This window comes from Elephantulus edwardii, unplaced genomic scaffold (genome assembly GCF_000299155.1).
Source record: "Elephantulus edwardii isolate Elephantulus edwardi_28Jun2011 unplaced genomic scaffold, EleEdw1.0 scaffold00083, whole genome shotgun sequence".
Lineage (NCBI taxonomy): Eukaryota > Metazoa > Chordata > Mammalia > Macroscelidea > Macroscelididae > Elephantulus > Elephantulus edwardii.
Window position 1 is genome coordinate 14644713 of NW_006399833.1, and position 8967 is coordinate 14653679.

General features: G+C 40.7%; 2 pseudogenes; both read right to left on the minus strand.

Moving 5' to 3' along the window:
• Positions 1-4028: 4028 nt before the first annotated feature.
• On the minus strand, positions 4029-4445 carry LOC102844906 (annotated as a pseudogene).
• A 1345-nt stretch (positions 4446-5790) lies between these two features.
• Positions 5791-6195, minus strand: LOC102871777 (annotated as a pseudogene).
• Positions 6196-8967: the final 2772 nt, after the last annotated feature.

The window sequence follows — 8967 nt, forward strand, 5'->3', positions numbered from 1 at the left end:
AACCAATTCAGCATAGTAGTGGATACAAGATCAGCATAAAAAAACCCAATTGGATTCCTCTACAGTGACAAAGAGAATACAGAAAAATCTATAAGAAAAACAATACCCAGTACAATAGGTAATCACAAGATCAAATACTTGGGAGCAAACCTAACTAAAGGCACAAAAGAGCTAAGCAAAGAAAATTACAAAACATTACTACAAGGAATAAACAGAAACCTGGAGAAATGGTTGAATTTTCTAGGCTAATGGATAGAAAGAATCAGTATCAAGAAAATGACAATTCTACCAATCTACACATTTAATACAATCCCAATATGCAGATGACACAACCCTGCTTGCTGAAACTGAGGAGGACCTGAAGCACTTGCTGCAGAGGGCCAAGGACTGCAACCTCCAATATGGATTGAAGCTCAATGTCAAGAAGACAAAGATTCTCACCACTGGGCCAACTGGCAGCATCAGGATGGATGGGGAAGAGATTGACATTGTACACAACTTTAGTTTGCTTGGCTCCACAGTCAACAGTCTTGGCACCAGCAGCCAGGAAATTAAAAAGCACATTGCCATGTGAAAGTCTGCTGTTAGGGACCTCTCCAAAGTAGTGAAGAGCAATGGTGTCTCTTTGGAGACTAAGGTGCGCCTGATACAGGCCATGGTCTTTGTTATCACTTGTTATGCCTCAGAGAATTGGACAATGACTAAGGAAGACAGAAGAGGATTGATGCCTTTGAGCTGTGGTGCTGGAGAAGAGTATTGAGGGTACCTTGGACTGCTAGGAAAACAAACAGATTCATCCTGGAAAGGGTCAAACCGGGCTGCTCCTTGGAGGCAAGGATTCTAGGGCTCCATCTGACATACTTTGGACATGTTGCAAGGAGGGACAGGTCCTGGGAGAGGGACATCATGCTTAGTAGGGTGAAGGGCCAGCGGAGAAGGGGATGGCCCCCTATAAGGTGGATTAATTCAGTGGTTGGGGTAATCAGGATGGGTGTGTTGGAGACGGTGCGATTGGCACAGGACAGAGCTGCGTTTAGGGCTGTTGTACATAGGGTCGCTATGAGTTGCAGGCAACTTGACGGCACATAACAACAACAACAACACAATATACATATACCAATGCCATTCTTCAACGATTTGGAAGACATAATTTCCAATTTTATTTGGAATGGCAAGAGACCCCGAATAAGCAAAGCACTCCTAAAAAAGGGAGAAGGCATCTCACTTCCAGATCTCCAATCATACTACACGGCTGTGGTGCTCTACTCAGCATGGTACTGGTACAGTGACTGACAGACACATAGATCAATGGGATAGAATTGATAACCCCAAAATTAGCTCGTCTACCTATGCTCAACTCAATTTAGACAAGGAGACAAAACTAGTTAAGTGCAGAAACAATAGGCTTTTTAGCGAATCATGTTTGCAAAATTGGAAAACCATCTGTAGAAAATTGAAGCAAGACTCACATTTCACACCATATACAAAACCCAGCTCAAGGTGGATCAAGGAGGTAAGATTAAAACTAAAGTATATAGATGTTGTTAGAGAAAAGCTTGGAAGAACTCTACAATCCCTAATCCACAGTATGAACAGTCTTCCAAGCATAAATGAAAATCCTAAAACCAGGAGAAAACAAAATAGACCTTCTAAGAATTAAATCCCAATGAACATCAAAAAACTTCTGCAACAGGGTAAAAAGGAAAGGCAGAGATTTGGAAAAATATTTGGTACTGATATTTCTGATAAGGGTCTCATATCTAAACTTTATAGATTACTCAAGGACCTCAGTAAGAGGTTAAACAACCCAATCTAAAAATATGGCAAACAAACACATAAAGAAATGTTGTTAGCATCCAAGAGGCAGAAAAAAAAAAAGAAAAGAAATGTTCAAAATCCCTAGCTATCAGAGAGTTGCAAATAAAAGCAAGTATGAAATATCATTTCTCCCCAGCAACAATAGGAACGTTCAACAGAGCAGCAAACAATAAATGCTAGTAACGTTGTGGAGAGATTGGAACCCTCATTCACTGCTGGTGGGAGTGTAAAATGGTGAAACCACTATGGAAGGCTGTTTGGCAGTTTCTCAAAGTTGGAAATAGAAATACTATTAGACCCAGCAATGCTACTACTGTGAATATACACTAAAGAAACCATAACCATCATTGAAATTTATGCACACCCATGCTAATGCTGTGTTATTTACAATAGCAAAGAGATGGAAGCAACACAAGTGCCCCTTAACAAATAAATAGAAAAACAATGATATATTCATACAATGGGATACTATGCAACAAAGAAAAACAATGAACTCATAAAACATTGCATAACATGGATGACTCTGCAGGACATTATGCTCAGTGAAATAGCTTACTCACAGATGGACAGATACTGCATATTATAAAGCAGGTCTGACATAAGGGTTTGTGAGGAGAATATATGAGTAGATAGATAATGAACACTGCACTGGAAGTGATGAAAGAACTGTTTACATGGAATATATGATTAGGCATCATATGTATGATAAAGGCCCAGAATAAGAGGTACAATGCAAAGAGGACTGGGGGGAGGGAGGTAATTGTGCATCAGTGAATGAATGTTAAAAAAAAAAAACCAACAACCCTCCCCCCACAAAAGTGAACTGGAGGAGGGGAATGGAGGGAGAAAGGGTAAAAATGTGCAACAATCAATGAAAATCTCACTTTTCTGTAAACATTCATTAAATTCACAATTTAAAAAAATTAATTAAAAAACTCAAAAATCCAAACTACAGTCCTTGTCCCTATGCAGCAAATGCTTCACGCCCACCTCAGTTTTAGCAAGTAAGCTTGTGTCATATGCATAATGCAGGTTGTTGATGATTCTTCCTCCAATTCCAATCCTGATACCACACTCCTCATAACATCCAGCCTCCTAAATGATCTGTTTCACATACTGATTGAAAAGGTATGGAAATAGGATATATGCCTGACACACTCCCTTTGCTAATTTTGAACCACGTAGTGTTTCCTTGCTCTGTTCCAGTTCTAAGCATGGGTTTGACATGAGCGCAATCAAGCGTTCTGGGATTCCCATTCCTCTCAAGATTAGCCACAATTTATTGTGGTTTACATAATCAAATGCCTTTGCATAGTCAATGAAGCAAAGATAGACGTATCTCTGGTATCTGTATGCCAACCATTTTTCCACATTGTGAATGTCATCAAGAGTCAAGAAAAATTTTGAGTAATTTGATGGACAGATAGGAAGGAAAATTTCAAGGTACTTTTGGTTGTTAGTAGTTTAAAGACCTGAAAGAAAAATAAATGGTCCATACAATATTCATTGCCAACCTCATTGTTATCAAAGATTTCCACTTCAATGCAGTGTTTCCAGGATGCTAAAAAATGTACATAAAAGACCTTGTTGTGGGAGCTTATAGAGAAAATGTAATCTCCCTTTTCATGGAGTTTACAAGTCAGGTAAATGTTAAGATGAAAACCATCCTGTGTTTTAATATAATAAAAGACATAATGTGTCTCATTCCCGAAAAACATAAGTTATTTATAACCCCCCCCCCCATGAATTTAGCTTACACCTTTGCTCCTTCAATGTAGTCAATGGATCAGAACGAACAACCTGACTTCAGATCTTGTTGGTTCACAGACAATATTAAGAATCCTAATCAAGGACTTTTGTTTTTTTCTCTTCGGAGGGGGAAGCGAGCTGGTGGGGAGGGTTGGGAAGGGAGAAAATTGCGGCAATGAATGAATGGAAATCCAAAACCTCTGTAAAAATAAAAAAAAAAGTAAAAGAAAAAAAAAGAATCCTCCCCAAAGTTTTACCGAGTAACACTCTGTAATATGGTATTTTGTATGCATACTAAAGTTGGAGAAGAAGTGAGAAGTTACCTAGAAGATGCCAGTAGACTCACAGCTGTTTAACAGGATTCACAGAAAATGAATATAGTCTTTAATCATGACATGATTTTTTTTTTTTTTTGTGGAGCCAAGCTGTCTTTATTGCTGGGGGGCTGGGGCGGCTGGTGCTCAGGAGCTCTTGGTGGGGCGGGTGCGCTTCCTCTTCACCATCACCGGCTTCTTCTGGTTGCGCAGGATGGCGCTGGCTCTGAGGATGGCGGCCAAGTGCAGGTCGGGCGGGTACTTGTTCTTGTGGATCATGTGGCGGATGCTGCTGAGCGTGGCCCGGGCGTTCTTGTGGATGGTGGTCCACACGTAGGGGGTGGCCGGCTTCCTCTGGCCTGACCTCCGCTTCATCACCACCATGACCCCCTTGTTGTCGGGGGCCGGCTCCACGCCCATGGTCTTGTGGTGGATCAGCCCATTGTAGCGGAAGGATTTGCAGGCTTTGAGGTTATTGGGCTCTGTGCTGTAAGTCAGCTTGTTCCTTTTAATCAAGAAGCTGGAGCATTTATGCACCACCATCCATTGCAGATGGGCAGACATGGCGGCAGCTTCTCTTGCAGTGGCGGCCAGAGGCGGAAAGAGCTTGACATGATTTTTAAATGGTTCCTGATCTACATAACAAGAAATTTGGTGGCTGGAATACCAGCTCAGTGAACCAAGTGTAAATAATTCATACTGCCCTTTCAAATTCACCCCACACTCTTTCCGTTGATGTATTGGAGGATGGAGGTAAACCACAATGCAGTTATCGTTCTGACATTTCTGGTGTAATTATTCCCCAATAAGATTCACTAATCAGTTCCTCTTCTCAGCTAGACAAATGCTTTATTGCATTTTTATTACTTTTATTACAAATGATCAAATTATCTTTTAACTAATGTGATTATTTGGGAGGCTGGACTTGGTGTTCATGTGAAACTTATACCTGGACCAGGAGGCTATAGTGTGAACAGAGCAGGTGAACACTGCATGGTTTAAAATTGATAAGGGAGGGAATCAAGATTGTATTTTCTCCATATAACTATTAAATCTGTTTACTAAGCAAATTATCTGAGAAGCTAAACTCAATGAAAAGGAGTGTGTCATTAGGAATTCAGGGAGATTCAATAACCTGCATTATGCAGATGACACAACCTTGCTTGGAGAAACTGAGGAGGACTTGAAGCACTTGGAGAATATCAAGAAATGCAGCCTTCAGTATATATTGTTGTTAGCCGTGGAGTCCCTTGTGACTCATAGCGACCCTATGAACAACAGCCCTAAACTCTTCTTTATCCTGTGCCAATCGCACTGTCTGGCACTCCCATCCCGATTATCCCAGTCACTGATCAATCCGCCCCATAGAGGATCTTTGCCCTCTTGCGCAGTCCCTCCACCCTCCCAAGCATGATGTCCCTCTCCAAGGACACGTCCCTCCTGGCAACATGTCCAAAGTATGCCAGACGAAGCCCCAGAATCCTTCCCTCCAAGAGCAGCCTGGTTTTACGCTCTCCCTGTTTGTTTACCTAGCAGTCCATGGTACCCTCAATACTCTTCTCCAGCAACAACATACTTAATATTTTATTCACCTATTTAGGTAGATTTTGAACATTTTCAAAACATGAATTAATGGAGCAACCCTGAATTTCCTCCCACCAATCTAAATAATCTCAATCATGTAATGAAGAAACCAAGAAAATATTACATATTTTTAAAAAAATCTTTGTAGTCTAATTAATATCTTAAGATTTAAAGTGTAAAATCTTCATACTCAACAGTATTTTAGAAATTTTTAATTTCCAAGCTGTTTCTCACGTAGCTAAAACAGCTGTAACCTTGTATTCACACATACACAAACACTGATTTCTGAACAAACTTTTTTTAATATTGGATTTGGGGATTTTTTTTAACATCCAAATCTATTTATGAGAAGGGCTGAGTGAGATAGGGGGCACCACCCCCCCAGTCCAGCCTGTTCTTCGTCGCTGCTTCAGGAATCCTGCGGCCCCATCACGTCCTGCAGATCCTGGGACCTGGGATCGAAGACGACATGCTCAAAAGTGTCATCGGGCCACAAGACCAGTCCCACCGTGGCCGGATCCTGGGCACTCGCCGTCTCGCTGGTGAAGCCGCACTCGGAGAGCGTCTTTTCGTCTTCCAGGAGCTGGTCGTCCTTGTAGAGGAGCTGCTCGTCAGGCGGACGCTGAAGGAAGCCCTCAATGATGCATTTCAGCTCGAAAACGGTGCTCGACTCCTTGGCGTAGGTGAAGATTTTGGACTCGTTGCGCCGAATCACCAGAAACACGTCCATCATGGAGGTCGTCTCTATCGTTCGATACTCTAGCGTGCCCTCGACGCCCCAGCGTGCCCCCCGACGTACCAGCGTGCCCCTGACGCACCTGCGTGCCCTCCGACGCCCCAGCGTGCCCTGCGACACCCCAGCGTGCCCTCGACGACCCTGCGTGCTCTCCATGCTCCCGACTCCAGCGTGCCCAAGTTCCGCATCTTTCCTAGCACAGCGCATGCGCAACCTCGTCTTCTGCAGTAGGATTATTTTAATGTTTTGAAATACACGCATAAGAACGTTTACACACTAATTAGGAGGCAGTTTTTAATGTTACATTATTTACTAGATCCAGAAGCTGTTTAAACAGGTGGAATGACACGCAGTGTGTCACAATGGGCTCTACTGTGTCAGCAAGTCTGAGCATCTTTTTTTCTAAAAAATCACTGTTGCATTTGAGTTTTTCAAGTCACTCAGTCTTTAGGTTAGTAGTGCAACTCATTAATTACATCACCAGAGTTCTCTGTGATTATCTATGAAAATTCATTGCTCTCCAGTCAGAACTGACTCACAGTTGCCCTTCCAGTGGGTTTTAAGATGTGTAAAGGACAGAGGAGGGATTGCCCATCTTTCTTTCACTGAGCCACTGGTAGATATGAATCATGAAAACAGAATTACCTTTGGACAAGCATAGTTCCATGGACACCATGGGCACCTGAATTCACTGTAGCTATGATTTTAGTGCTGTCATAATGCTACTTTTTTGTATGTGTGTGATGTTGCAGATTTCTTTGTTCCAGCTACTTTTCTGTGTTTTATTTATGGCTTTCTTATAATTCCCTTTATTGCTGTTGGCTTCATTTTTACTAGGTTTTTATGATTTCCTCTTTTCTATCTTTAGAAAATGGTTTATTATTTTTTTTTTGGTTTACGTGTAAGTTAAAATTTAATTCTCAATTCTGAAACAGTTCACTTTACTTTAAAATTGCCTTATCTTCCTCTCCATTTGAAAGACTTCCTAAAACTATTTATTTGCTTTTTTATATTTGTAATTGTCCTCCTTTAGAGACTGATACCTTTCCTTGTTTTCAGTCTTAAAAGTTTATTTTACATCCAGTATTTCTGTCTCTGGATAGGTTTCTTCAGTGTGTTGTCCTATGTATTAATTCCAGGTTGTTGTCTGCCATTGTTGGCTCTTGCTTAGTAGTCTTCATATGTTGGTTGTAGTTCTCACAAATTCTTAGTTGATGTTTCTCTGTTGTTATCACTGTATCTTGTCTAGTCTGAATGAAATGCAGTTAATCACATAGGAGGAGATTGTCCATCCCTCCCCGACCAGCAGCTGGATTCCAAAGGCATGCATTATTTTGTTTGTATTTTTAAATTTTTATTTTATATTGGTTTACTTAAAGAGTTTGCATACATTGTGATTCTCATTATTCTTTGTTCACATTGTTTCATACAGTCATTTCCATTCGTGATGTTTTATAAAGTTTATGAAAATAATCATCATTGGACGTTGCCCACCACTCTGTCTTTTTGGATCCCCACCAGCTCTTACCCATTCCCTGTACTCTCCCCACACATTAAATTGTGCAACTTTGCGATTTCATTCCTACCCATCCTTACTCCCTCCCTCACCCATCAATCTCCATACATGTTTTACTAGTTATCCACTGATTGTTCCAATAATCGTATTATTATGTAATATTTGTCCTTATGAGACTTAGTTCACTCACATTCAGAGGACCTCAAATAGTAGAATAGCTAGGTCATACAGAGTTCCTATCTTCAGGTGTTTTTTGCTTTTGGTTTTTTGTTTGTTTTAATGCTCTCCAGTCTCTCCCACGTTATGCAGTACTTTTTTTTCCAGGTTTTTTAAATTTTTTTATTATTTATTTTTTTAAATTCATTGTTAATTTCAGTAAAAATTTACAGATATTTTGAATTTGCATTCATTCCTTATTGCACTTTTCTCCCCTCCCAATCCTCCCCCCTAGTACACTACCATCTTGGAAAAGTAAAAGAAAAATTCTTTCATTCTTTTACAAACCCTCCCCCACCATGTAGCCTTCGCTCTAGACACCTGTCATGACAAAAATACCTAATCACATATTCCTTTTGAACAGTTTTCTCCTTCATCTGTTTCAATGCAGTATGCATTATTGAACCCATCTTTCTTAGTCTCCACCCAACCCTGAGGTCAGTCCTGTTTTACAACAGTGGCACCATGCAGTATTTGTCCTTTTGTGACTAAGATACTTTACTCAGTATAATGTCCTCCAGGGTCACCCATTTTGAATAATATTGCATGAGTTCCTTGTTTTTCAATGCAGCATAGTATTCCATTGTGTGAAGACACCACAGCTTCTTTATCCATTCGTTTGTTGATGGGCACTTAGGTTGTTTCCAACTCCTTGCTATTGTGAACAAAGCCGCAATAACCATGGGTGTGCATATATCTGCTTGGATGTCAGGTATTTTTGTTTCTTTAGGAAATGCCAAACTGCCTTCCAGACTGATTGTACTATCTTAAAATCCTGCCAACACTGTATGAGAGCCCATTCTGCATATAGATTGAAAAGGTATGGAGATAAGACACATAACTGGTGGGAACCCTTATTTTGTAACATGCCATGTCCCCTTGCTCTGTTCTGGTATTTGCCTCTTGGTTCAAGTATACATTTCACATAAGCACAATCAAGTGTTCTGGGATCCCCATTCTTCTCAGAGTCAGCCACAGCTTGTTGTGATCTACACAGTCAAATGCCTTTGCATAGTCAATGAAACAGAGATAGA